Source organism: Colossoma macropomum, unplaced genomic scaffold (assembly GCF_904425465.1).
Source record: "Colossoma macropomum unplaced genomic scaffold, Colossoma_macropomum, whole genome shotgun sequence".
NCBI lineage: Eukaryota > Metazoa > Chordata > Actinopteri > Characiformes > Serrasalmidae > Colossoma > Colossoma macropomum.
In genome coordinates, this window is record NW_023494795.1 from 28,149,307 (window position 1) to 28,163,934 (window position 14,628).

Here is a 14,628-nt window from a genome sequence, read left to right on the forward strand (position 1 = left end):
ATAAAATACAAGTCACTGTGCTATATTAAATGCTGTAGTCGGCCACAGCCATGCCGTACAATAAGGCTTTTGGCTAACAGCTAGCTCTATACTCAGCTCACGTCTGCACTCTCTCGGCACGTAGCTCTGACTGACCACAGTTCTTTCTGTTCTAACAGATAGATTTCCCCTAGCCCCGCCTTCACAATAGGAGTCCCAGTCAGAGTAAACCTAGAGAAAAACTGCTGTAGAACGAATAACCTACAATAAACATGTACACATTTTTTGACCACGATACAATATATTTAATGGAAAATTACACAGAAGCTTCAACAACAAAAAATAATATCATATTTTCCAGTAATTAGTATATTCACCTTCAGTCTTCTTTTATTACAGTGTCCGTTCTTTTCATGCTTGCTTTCAGATTTTCAAAGAAATCTGCAAGAATATCCAAAGTTCAGTCTTGGAAGTTGGTTGCACTTATTGCTTCTCACCGTTCAAGTAATCTCAAACACATTCAGTGATTCAGGTCTGGAGAGAAACACCTGTGGATTTTTTCAGATCTGAAAGAAGAGTGGAGCTTGATTTTCTCCTCTCTCTCAAAGATGAAGTGCTCTTTATCTGATGGGGACAGTGTTGGTGGTCTACTAGGTTTTGAACAGCTGTTAGGAGTCTTATTTTCTCTGTAGCTTTTAATCACTTTGTGAACTCCGGTTTTGAAAACGTCTGTTTTGACTCTCTACTTCCTTGTGCAAGTGGATTATTTAATATCTAATATCCTGAAAAATGAATAAATTCTATTTAATGGTCATGTTGTCTGGAAATTAAATGAATAAAGAGTGGTCTCTGACCTCTCCACAATACTGTAAGTACATTTTAGACGGATTTGTACTTTAAAATAAGTTTTTACATATAGAAGTAATCTACTTTTTACTCAATTACCTTTAAGTCGTTAACATTTAGTTCGTTCAGTGTATTTAATTTTGTTCTCTAATGCCTGTGACATGATCTGACTGCTGACTGCTTATGATTGGTTATGCATCTGCCTAGAGCTTTAGCATTTTATTTTAGACCAATAGTGCATGACCAAAGAGCTTTCCGATTTTCAGTTTTTATGCTGAATGCTGGACACGCAAAAGAATGGATTTGGGCTACTCTTAACACACTTCTGGTCCTGTTTTATTTAAACCACTACTTTCCATTGTCATTGAAATGTTTTTACAGTGCCTGGTTCTCAGTATAAGTACAAAGAATGTTTTACTTGTTCTCTAAGTCAGTGTAAATTCAGGCCAACTAAAACTGCGTATGTGCACTTACTACAAATGTTTACACTCCTATTAAATATACAGTATTTCACACTAAAACTAACCCAAACTCTTACTAAGCTAACTCAAGGCAGAGCAAACAAGCATCCATCCTCAGCCTGAAACAATATCCTAGCTGCCCCAGGACCTGTTATAGATTTGCTAACAGAGAGTGTGGTATACATAGACATTGTATTTCAGCTTGTGGTTTGCAGTCTTGTACTGTAGACTCACCGTCTGAAAGCCTCTATTGTAGTGATTCCTCAATGTCAGCCTTAAACAGCAAAACAAACCCAAACATTGCATTTATGGATGAGAAACCTGTGCTTTGGGAACAGACCAAAGGTTTATACAAGCCTCTGATTTAGTGCTAGATGCAGCAGAATGGAATACAAAGTTGTATGGACGTTGCTAATTAGCATACAGTCAATTCTTTTGAGTTACATCTTGTTTTGGGATAGATTATATGATTATATTACATCAACACTGCTATTGTCTTTAGGCTGACAGTCAAAGTGTTGTAAATTTTAGATTCTTTTAAGCGAAACATTAAAATACAAAAAAAAAGACCACTCATCCTGTGAAATAACGGCAATAAAATGATAAAAACTACTAAAACAGCTAATAAAAAACTGATTTGCTGTTATATAACAGTATTCAAATGTAATTTTATTGAAGACATCTATGTGTACCCATATTTTAATAGGAATATTTAGAATTTTATACAATTCATAAGTTTTACAAAGGACAGCTGCTGTGTTAATACTGCTGCTACATGTGCTGCTGGATTCCCTGCATTTACATTGGATAAATCACATGGCAACACAGACACAGACTATAGCTGATGTATTAATATGTTCCTTTATTTTGCAAATATTGTTATGTGCTTATATAACAATAACTGTTCTCAGGTATTCCATTATTAAACAGATAATGAGTGATAGGTTTGAGTATAAATGGCTTATTTCAATGCCAATTTACAGAACGGTCTGGTAAAATAACAGTCAATTTCACTGAAATATCAACTTCTAGTAATGCCGTTCATGTTACCGAGTGGCTTTGATTAACTGGTTAAAAGAGTTAGCAACATTGTGGGGGTTCTTACTAGCTGGTAGGAATTGACCATGACTAAAGTGGGTACAAATGGATAACAACGAAAACTGTGATTTGACTGTAATTATACAGCAACTTTTCTGCCAGAGTTTTTACAGTGTATCACTGTGGAGACTTTAGTTCCAGCACATTTGGCTCTGATATTCAGATGCTCCTGAACGCCTTTATTAACAGGGTCAGGTGTGACAAATTGGGGACGGAGCTAAATTCTCCAGAGCAGCGGACCACCAGGACTTGGGCACCTCTATTTTATGGTAAGCAGATTCTTATTATCAATATCAGTGTCTCAATTCTAAGCTGTGATCACATTTGCCAGGTTCAATTAAAGTGAACTCTGATGTGATTGCTCTGTTTAGTGTGGTTTGCTAGTACAAGTCGTCCCCTTGGAATTTTAAGGTTCTATCTGACATTTTTTGTCAAAATTGAGTTCTTCACATATTCATATCCTGTGACAACAAGTTTTATGCATTTCTGGATTCTTAATCTAGAAAACAAAAAGGTTCTATCTCCAGAGTTAAACTCTAACGTAGTTCTATAAGGTTCTATCTGCAAACCAATCAGCACTTCGAATTCACACAAGAGGACCAATCAGGTTCTGCATCTTTGTCATGTCGCCGCACTGCTCAGTGATTGTGAGAAAAAAGTTTATAAAACTTTATGAAACGTGAAAACATTACTGAAACTCTGTCTTCTTAAAGTTCTTTAAAAAGTCTTATCATCTTATAATTATTATTATACTAAGCCATGAATGTAATTAAGAAGTACACCTTTGAATTATTGGGGTGTTAATAACAACAGAAACATTCATTTCATTAATTGCTCCATCTTTTCTTTTTCTTCTTTCTCCCAAAAGAAGTGATTTTGGTGCATTAGAATCAATGTTTCTGATATAAAACACTGCCTTGAGACTGATCTGCTACTCTTACTTGCTGGGATGGTTTATTACAGTAGCTGGTTGCTGTCTAACCTAAAGGAAATTTAAATTAATGGTTCCTACCTAATATTGATCTCTGCACTGGACATTTAGCACTGACCTTTATAATTAAACAGCAGTGCTTTTTTGAAAAAGAAAAAGATTATTTGCTCTAAAACAAGAAATAAATGTCATAAAAAAATAATAAAAAAAAACAAGTCACAAAAATGTCATAGAAAGCATTAAATGTAACTTTGATTTAATGTAGACACTCTGTTACAACACTAATTCTATGTTTTAAAACAAATTACGAGTAAACTGTTTGTGTTCCTTGAAAATCGATGCTTCTTTTCATGTTTTGCCAGATAGAACCTTATAATTCCAAGCAGAAAGTGAGCTCTGAGGATTAGAAGGTTCTACCTGCATTTGACCTGTGCTATTTAAAATGCAAATTCTTTAAGCTCAATATCTCAAAACGTCTCAGAACACAGATAGAACCTTATAATTCTAAAGGGAAGAAGTGAGAACACTGCCTTTCAAAACCTGAAGCACCAAACAAGCGAACCGAGACCCTCTGACGAGGTCTGTCTTGGCCAGCTCCCAAATGAACTGGTGTGGTTTGCTTAAAATATGAATGCAAAATTGATAAAGATGCCCCAATGAACCAAACACAGAATGAACTGTCATCTCCTCACTGCAGACATTCTTGGGTACATGCAACAAATTCCTGACACTGTTTTTACTCTTCATGAGCTCTGAGTAGGTGGGCCCCGCATAGGGGTCTTGAGGCCCCACTAAACCCAATATTTTGAACATGCTTCTTGTACATGCAGCAAAAACAGGATGAAATCAAACTTTGTGTGTATTGTGCTCATGTGCTCATCCAACTTTCTTGTTTATTATTCCTGAATGTGTGGCTGTTTTGGGAGATCTGCTGTATATTTTTGCTCATATTTTCCTTAGACGTCTTTTTTCCTGCCACATTGATTTAGCCACATTGAAGGGTTTTCAAGCAGAAACTCTACATTTAAAGTTTTGCCACAGCATCTGAAGTCAGCAATCTTTTGAGCCATCCATAGGTGGACTCACTTTTGTGCTTGGGATATTGTCTTGCTACATAACCTTATTGCCCTTGAGCTTCAGATCACGGACTGATGGTGAGACTTTCTCCTGCAGGATTTTCCAGAAGAGACCAGAATTGATGATTTAGTCAGTTATGGCAAGTCACCCAGGCCCTGAAGCAGCGAAGCATCCCCACAACATTAAAAACTACCACCACCATGTTTTAAAGCTGGTATAATCTTTTTATTGTGGATTGCTGTGTTAGCTTCACAGCAGATGTAACAGAACCCCTGTTTTCAAAAAGGTTCCACTGTAAGTCCACAGAACATTATTCCAAAATGCTTGGGGATCATTAAGATGTTTTTGACAAAAAAGATGTTTTAAGATGAGCCATTATGGTCTTCTTGGTTTTCTCTTGGCAACTTTTGAATGGATACCATTTTTGCTCAGTCTCTTAATAGTGGAATCGTGAATGCTGACCTTATCTGACACAAGCAAGGCCTGCAGTTCCTTAAATGGTTTTGTTTGTGACTTCCTAAATAGGTGTTTGCTGTGCTTTTGGAGGAGTTTTGGGAGGTTAAGCACTTCTTGGAAGATTCATGAGTGTGCCAGGTTTTCTGGTGTGATTGCTCTGGTTCTGTCATAGTGATCGAATCTCTAAAAATGACTTGTATGTTTACCTTTTCTCATGCTCACACTGTACCTGTCACACAGTAAGCTCAAATATTACTGCAGTGCTGCTGGGAGACTGTGGGTGATTCCTGAATGAGAGACAGTGATGAATGGATAGCATCAAGTTAGAATTTGCTTGATGTGCTCAGTGGAGGATGCCATAGAGACTGCTGGCACACCAGTTTAAACATGTCATTCATCTCTGGCTGGGCAGCTTCCAGACAATCAAGGTCGATGTTTATTTTTACCTAATCTAGTTGTGGAAGAAAAATGGCACTCTGTAGGAAAGGCAGGGGGGTCTTTCTAACTGGAGGTTTTCTTATCTTTCTGGATTACACTGAGTTTGTTCACAAACCACAAAATAATCTGATAACTGCAAAAATTAGATTTTGGCCAAAATGAATCGAATTGGATTTAAAGGGGGAATTCCACCTTTTTCAAAATTTCACATAATTGAGTCAATGAGATGTAAGTGTTTCAGAGCAGTTTGTAAAATTGTACAGAGACTTGAGTATGTGCATTGTAGATGAACTTACAGACTTCGATTTCTTAACAGTGGTGGTGATTGGAACCAAGGGTCACGTCTACAACACAAATATATCCATTTTATTTACTACCCAAAACAACCAGTGAACTTCCACCTGTCTTCAGTGAACTTACACGTGAACTTACATGAGTTTTTATGTAATGTTGATGATGGTAAAATAGTTTTAAATCCACAAAATAAGTTTTCTTTGGACACTTTTTTGCCTTACAATGCCCTTTATGTACCTTTCTTGGCCTTCGAAAATGATACTTTTGAAACCAAAACATTCTCAAAACTATCAAAAAACAGCATGTTTAGCATCAGACAGTGTTTTTATAAACATGTCATAATAACTATCTGTGAGGGAGCTTTTGGAATCAGTCTGGTTCCCATTACGACCAATATGAATAATTTTTCTCTAAAATGAAGTATTTCACACCAAACCTCTCTAAATGACTTTGTTAACAATTTAACTATTCAATTATGCAGAAATTTTGAAAAATCTGTGGAACTCCCCTCTAATTCTACATATATGACACATACATCTTTACAGCTGCAAATTGATTCACTGTACATGATGGACTCAACTTACTGACATTTTTTTTTTTTTACGTTTTTTTTTCTAAATTGCTCATTGCCAATCCCACTTGCAAGCTGAGTATCTGTGCCACATGATGCTAAGCCAGGAGTGTGAGAGCTAGCACATGCAAGACCACCATCTTTTCAAGCTGCCTTGAATTGAAAAAGCAAAATAAATCATTTTAAAACCTTTGGAGGACACTGCTAACTGCTAATTCTGTTATGTCAGCTAACAGACACCCATATTGGCCTGCATTGCAATGAGGGATATGCATGACCATCCCACCCACACAGAGAGAGCCTGGACAATTATGCTTACTTGAATTCCCAGCCACAGATAGCTGTGGCATCACCAGGCACTGAAATCATTATCTCTAGATAGATAGTTAAACCACTAGTTTAGATAGTTAAACCACTCAGGAACCCCATTTAGAACTTTTATGGCTACAGACTGTACATAATTAAATTTCAGGGCAGCTTTTCTCTATCATTATATTGTGTTTGTGCAGATTAAGAAATGTGATAATTTAATTACAATAAAGATATCTAATAAAGAAATACAATATAAGATATTGTGTAGCTTTCATTTTGTATAATATACTACTGTGTACTGTTTACATCACAACTTGATAATGATCTTATTAGAATGCATGTAAACTGTAATGTTTGAGGCGACAAGGCTGAATGCAAGTGTGAGGTGCTTTCATTCAAATCTGATGAGTAGCAGAGGTGCGTAGAGCAGATAAGTCCATGACAAAACAAAACAGAGAGAAAGTAAACTGAGCACAACAAAGAACACAAAGAAAGATAAACTAAACAACTCAAAACTTGAAACAACACTGAAGGGAACTAGAAACAACAGACAACAAATGAAGGGGTCACGTCGACAATGCAAGACAGAGGGACTGCGCAAACAGGGGTATAAATGCACTGTGGGGAAAAAAGAAAGACCTGGGACTAATGAGAAGGCTGGGCTAAGGACTGCACACAGGTGGGACAGATGATCAGGGGGCCGGACCAGGGAGGAGACACAGACCAAAACAACAACAAAAACACATTGCCTATGTAAACAAAAGCACATGGAACAAGAGACACAAGGGAAGATAAACAAAGGCAGACACAGACAGAAACAAGACAAAGCAGGACAAGACAGAATGTTACATAAACACATTCATTATTTATTTATATCCAACATTTGTCTTGTATTTATTTTTTTTTTGTCCTTGAGGTTCACTTATAACATTTGTATGGTTTTATGTAAGAAAAATTTGTTTATTCATGACCATTTTCCAACCTCTCTTTATCTTCTAGAATTCAGCAGCCTATTTTGTTACTTCACTGCATTTAAGACTGGTATATGTAGATGATCTCTGCTCTGATTGGCTGCCCTGTATTGTACCTTATTCAAACACAGACCAGGCTAAAACACTTCTTTCAACTCCTGTGTGAATGGGCGGAGCTAATCTGCTGTAAGCTGAAAAGGTGTATAACATTTTGTTCTCTGTGACATCATAAAAGCAATGAAATCAAAACAGGACATTTTCAGCTTAGTTTCCATATATGGACAGTAAGAGAGTGAACGATACATTTTGAACAATGTTGACAAACTAAATCATACACTATTATTCCACAAAACTGAGGAATATTTGGTTTCCCGGTAAAGGGGCCCTTTAATTCTTTGTAGTTTAAAGAGATACAGTGTGATTAGGCCAGTTTACGTTGTCTGAATTGAGTATTTTAATTCATTCTTTTGATAGTTCTGCAGTCAAAACAAAGCACACTGCAGACAGAGGACCAGTTACGCATAATCATGCACACCAGCACCTGGGCTTTTAGAGTTTTAATTTGAATCACTACTGAGCCAAATAAGCACTGAACAGAAATGAAGCTAATTGGGTTCATCAATTAGAGCCAAATCTAGATTTGGTATACGGGCGCCAAACTGTTACGAACAATCATAAAACTCAGGGACGGGACACTGCAGAGAGAATTAAAATGAACCTTTCAGCTGCTCTCACAGTCAGGCTTCCCGGTTTGATCTGTGTCAGCTCATCTGATGTTATTTGAATTAGTGATTGGAATGAGGCCTTTATCCTGCTCTTCTGTTGTTTGAGGATGTTTTAGAAACGTCCAAATTGGAACCACAGCAAAGATCTGACTGCAGTTGTTAATTTGTTTAAATCTATTTATCTTGGCAGTGCATTTTGCAAGTTTGTTTGTTTTTGAGAAAGTTGTGAATATTTAGGTTAAATGAGAACAGAAGAACAGAAGAACAGAGGTTTGGTTCCTGACTTCTGGCTATGCTCCAGCTATCGTATGAATATGTTAAATATCTGATTAAACCTGATTTAATTTGAAGTCAGTGTGAATCAGAGATCAGCGTGCCTTTTCTTCTGCTATTTGACATATTTGTGAGTAAAACAGGCTACTTGGGTTGGAAATAATTGTGGGCAGGATATTATTTCTTTCTTCAGGGTGTGAAAGGCAGGCTTTCCAAAATGAACACAGATTCAGACTCTGACGGTCAGCAGAATCCATTTGTTTTGCTGAAAAGCCAAATAAAAATGAAATATATATATAAAAAATAATAAAATTAAGTACATTATTCTGATATGTACTTTCTGTAGTTTCTGAAAAGTGATTCATTAATTGTAGAAAGCCTGATTTTAATGTCTGCGATGGACTGGTGACCTGTCTAGGGTCCTGCCTTTCGTCCAATGACTGCTAGGATAGGCTCTAGTACCCTCCGCAACCCAGAAGGATAAGCGGCTTAGATAATGTGTGTACCGGTTAGCAGGCTAATCTGTTAGCATCACAGTCTGTGACATATCTAGAACCCCCAGAAGACCAAGAGTGATGTTTTTTCTCACCAAATTGGTCCCAGCCATTAAAAAGTCAGAACATGATTGGTTGATTCCACTGTTCTGAATCATGTTGAAATCTGACACGTCAGGACTTCAGTTCATCTCCTGAAGTCCTAACCAATTGCAGAGCTGGCTTGACTGTATCTACCAAGATCCCACAGAGAAAAAAAAAATCCAAGTTGGATAATTTTCTGTTGGCCGATTTAAGATATTAATCCTTCTGTTAGCAACCAAAACATAACAATAGAAGTGTTACTATAATATTTGCAGAGTTTAAATACAATCATAGAAGGCCCTGACACTTCCCCACTGACATGTATATATGTATATCCACACACTACACTGGCTGCAAACAAGTGTATAAAAGGGTTCTAATAAGCTCATTCTGTGCAAAGTCACAGGTTTGAAGTCATTAGTAGGACACTAGGAAGCTGTAAATAAAAATTAAGACATGTTAGATGAACAGAGCCCTAGATGACTCTAAAGTCACTCTAACACTGAGAGTAAGGTTATACATAAGGTGTATGTGTATGCATTGTACGGTGTATAGTTCTGCCTCACAGTTGTATTTCACTGCTTTCACCGTCATACAGTCAGTGGCAGTGAGCCATGGGTTAAATGGGTGAAATAACATAATGGCCTGTATGGCAGAGGGAGTTGTAAGAGCACAGCTGACAGAAAGATTAATGCATTATTGATCTGCTCACCTCTCTGAAGCGTGCTGCGAGTGTTTGGGTCAGCCACAGGTCCGCTTACAGCTGTGTTCCAGAAGGCTTCTGCAGGAGTCGGTGAGCAGCGGTCAGTACAGCATGCAGCGCTGGGCGAGGAAGGAAACTGCTCCACCTTCACTGCTCTGGCTGTGGCCATGATTTACACTTCTCCCATGATTGCTTCACTTTAACACTGACCTCAGGCCTGCAGGTCAAACAGGACAGGGCCTTAAGGGGAATTGGCTGTGTGTGTAGGCCAGTGGTCTGCACAGTTTTATTTATGGCTGACGCAACCTCTTCGTCCAAGGGCAAACAGACTTTTATCTTCAATGATATTGTCTTATAGCCTACAACGTATATTAATATTTTCTTATAGCCTTATAGCCTATGATCTATTAGTTTTATCTTTATATCGTATTGTTGTGATCTCAATGTTTGTAGTGATCTGCCGTTATTTGGCAGGTCATTTCAGATACAGCCTAATCTAACATAGAACATAGTGTTTTTTAGTGGATATTTATGTAATAATAATAATGATAATGATAATTATGGATTTATATTATAATACCATTACATTATCATTAACAATATAATAACAACAAACAATAACAATAATTATTATTATCATTATTATTAATATTTCTTCTTCTTCTTCTTCTTCTTATTATTATTATTATTATCTGATGAGAGAAACATTATGATGCGAAACAAAGCTACTCAACTGTGGTTGGTCTAATGACACGTTATTATTTATCACTATCAACCATCGGCTATCATAAGGGTCCATATGATGAAAAATGAATTTGATGTTTGATGCTGTATGCAAACTTTGTTAAAGCTTCAAAACACACTCTCCTATTCATACAGGGACATAAAGCCATGAAAGCCCTGTTTTGAGCTGTTTTTGTGTGACGTTACAAAAACAAATGCATTTGTATATCTGAGTATTCAGTCTACAGCAGTTATAAGACGTGTTTTTGAATGAGGTACATAAAAAGCCAATCAGAACAGAGATAATTTACATAAAGTGATGAGAAACAGGTTTTCAGACACTTTGGTTTTTGTCATTTAATATAGTTCCAAAGCATGTAGCCATTTCAAATTTACACACGTCTTTCGACTCCGTACGAAAAGCATGTACTCATAAGCATAAACAAACATGAGTTTAATAAATAAAACTGATAGAGAAAAAGTATTTAGACACCAAAAATTAATAACGTTAGTATTTCATTGCAAAGCTGTTGTTGGCATCGTTGAGACGTCTACAGGAAGAAGTAATTATCTTTTAGTAGCACTGTGGTTCAGATTTAGCCCATTCCTCTTGAAAGAATGTCTTCAATTCCACAAGGTTTACATCCATACATTTTTAAAGGGAATCAAGAAAGGAGAGTGACTAGGTCTTGCAAGCAACTTCTTTTTTAGAACCAGACGAAATATTTTGGCCCTATGTTTGGAGTTGCTGTCTTGTTGAAACATCCATCTTCTCCCCAGATTCAGTTGATTTGCCCATGAGATTAAATTCTCCTCTAAAATGTCCCAGAACATCGCTCCATTCATGTTTCCTTTAATGATGTTTAATACCCCAGTACCGTTTGCAGAGAAGTAGCCCCATATCATGATGCTCCCACCTTCATACTTCACTGTGGGTGTTCTTGGTATCAGACATGCAACTCTTCTTTCTCCAAACAAGACGAGATAAATTACTGCCACAGAGGTCTGCAGTTGTTTTGTCTGACCAGAGTTCTGACTGATCTAAATGCTTGTGTGCAAATTTTTCCGTTTTAGTTTAGTTTTTTTTTTTTTAAATATGTTTATTTATGCTCATGAATACATACTTTTTTGTTCATATTCATAAGTACAATGTCAAAAGACATATTGGCCTTTATTAATGAAAGTTGCATAAAAAGAGCACAAACTTGACCACCTTTAATGAGGTGTGAACTACTCTACATCTGGTTCAAGAAACTTTCGGGCAACATGCAAACAAGCGGAGATTTGAACGCAAATGATTAAACAGCTTAGCTGCAAAATCAAGCACCAGCCTACCAGCACCTCATTTACAAATCATTTACATGAAGCACACCCTGTTTCAGTCAATAAAATAACAGCATTCAGTGGCTTGTGATCCAATGGCTTTGCTTGGCCATGAAAATCAATGAAAATTAAATAGAAAACCGTATTTTACATAAATATTCCATACTACAAACAGATTTTCCGGTCAGTCTATGCGGCTTGAAAGTTCTGCCTAATCACAAGTCAGGATGCTGACGAGGATAAACAAATATACTGTGCACTTCATAGCAGTGGCGGACGAAGTACACAAATCATGTACTTGAGTTAAAGTAGAGATACCCAAGGTAAAATATTACTCCAGTAAAAGTAGAAGTCCTCCCTTTAGACCTCCACTTGAGTAAAAGTACAAAAGCATTTGCCTTTAAATGTACTTAAGTATCGAAAGTAAAAGTACTAAAAGTTTAATTATGACTCTAATGTCCTATTACTATTTATGTAACAAGACTCTTCCTTCATTAACTCAGTTTAGGTGAAAATACTCCAGTGTCACTCTTGGTAAACCAATCTTTTAATAGAACGTCATGAATTAGTCTGACACTGATGTCTATTAAAATTATCATAAGAGCAAAACACTGAAGGCAAACAATTTCCATTAGGTAGAACCAAGTGGCTATGAAATAACCTTTTCCAAACAAGTAATGTTTCGGTTTAAGATTTATTTGCAACTTAGTTACAAGTTTAAATTTAATAAAAACTTGCTTTAAACTCAGGTTCACAAATGAGTTTTCCTTTACTATATTGCATCTGTAGGTCTCTGTTCATAAACATAAACTAGCAAAAACATAACTTAGACCGTAACTGACTACACACAAAAGATCAGGGATCGCTGAAAGAAGCAGCTCAGCCATTCAGGTAAGGGGCTCTCATTAGCGTGTTTTACACTGTTTGTATGTTGTTAACTGGCTTATTTATTTGTGGCACATCTGTAAAATTAATACCTTAAGAAGAATTCCAGCTGGTCTATCACCCACTACTATTGCCTCCCCACAAAATACTGGCATCATGAATGTTGCCATGAGCATTTTTGCGGCTGCTTGTTAACTCAATCCAGTGACGTGTTGTTAAGTTGAGCCTACTGGTGAGCATGCACACATCCCCCGGCAATGCATGTGCTCGTCAAATTGCTTCATGGTATCGGTCATAGAGAGTGCCAATAACAATACAGCATTTAAGTGCCAGAGGTATCGCTGCAGCCCTACTTGTGACTGACCCTGCAGTGTAAGCTTTATTGGTTTATCATCATGATCCTCTAATAACATCCTGACTTGTCTCCTCATAAGCACGGGTAAATGTGTTTCTCTTTAACTGACTCTGCTGCTTGGATGCTGACACTAATGAGGATTAGGAGATTATCCTGATGGTTTCATCAGGTGAGTCTGAGGGGAGACTGCCTGCTGCTTCAATTAAAGGCACGACAATAGAGACTATAGTGCCTTAACACACTGAGACGGAGAGTCAGATGGCTTTGTACTGCCAATGGATAGAATTTAGGGATTCAGCAAACAAGGCAGCATTGTGCTGGATAAGATACAGTCAGGAAAATCATTGTTTTCAGAAAAGAACGGCCATATTTAGGCCACGCAGCTGTATGGCAGTCTTTGAAGCAACAGCCAGTGCTGCGTACAGACAGTGTGGCAGCGAGCTTAACGGGAAAAAAATGTTTAATGTATGAAGACCATCACCAGAAATATCATGGATAATCAGTCAATCTCTCTGCGGTGAAGACACTTTTTACTGCTGGCTCTCTGTGCTAAACCCCCTGTTGTACGTTCCTTTTTTCCACGCCTCATGTTTCAACACTGGCTTGGGGGAAAAAGTAAAGCACTGCTTTTATGATCAAAGCCTCCGTTCTCTAATGTTCTTTAGTCTCTCACTGCCCACTCTCAGCCTCCTCTATCCCAGGAGGAGCTGGAATCCCTCCTTTCTCCTTTCTCAGCCTGCGGACCACAGGCTGTTGTCGATGTGAAGTGGGCTTTCAGATGGAACACAGTGAAGGCTAATGGCCTGCATTCTAATCAAGCACTAATCAGTTCAGGGTAAGAAAGGCAAAGAGAGCAAGCTGAATCTACTAGAACTACAAAGTTCGATCACACGAATAGCGCTGTTGAGATCGACTTCAAAGAGGAACCGATCACACGTCCGTCAGTCTCCACTGATTGGAGCCTGAAGATCAATTTGCAGGGCAGCCGCATGAAGGACCTGTAATGTATTCAGCAGGCAGTTGCTAAAGGCAGGGACTGATATATTGTAGCAGTTTGCGGCAATAATATAGCACCTTCACAAGGGAGAACAAGGCTAATGTTGTTTCCAGAGTCAGATACAGGAACAGAGAGATCTTAATTAGCATGTAATCAGCTTAATTAGCACTAATTAGCCATCTCAAATTACCTTCTGCCATTAAGGTCTATTAGTCGGGCAATCAAATGAGACATTATATCAAAAAAAAAAAAAAAAAAACAAAGGTTGCGGTTGTCATTTTCAGAGCCAAAGCAAACAAAATTCTCCAGTATGCTGTTGGTCTGTAATCACATCTAAGCATAATTGATGTAAATATATTGCATTAGCAGGAACGACTGATGGGGTTAACTGGTTTGCTACCACAGAAAGACCGTTCTCTAAAGCACAGGGTTAAAGCAGGTCGCTGTATAGATGTGGCTTGCAGCACCACATGCCATACATGACCATGGTACAGACCTCTGTGTTGTCATTTAATAGTCACCACCATGCCAATATTAGGAGCTCTGGGTCTAATGCTTTTCTTTATGGGGAAAATGCATGGAATTTTCATTACACACATTTTTCCTTTAAATTTTCTAAATTAAGAGCTTGT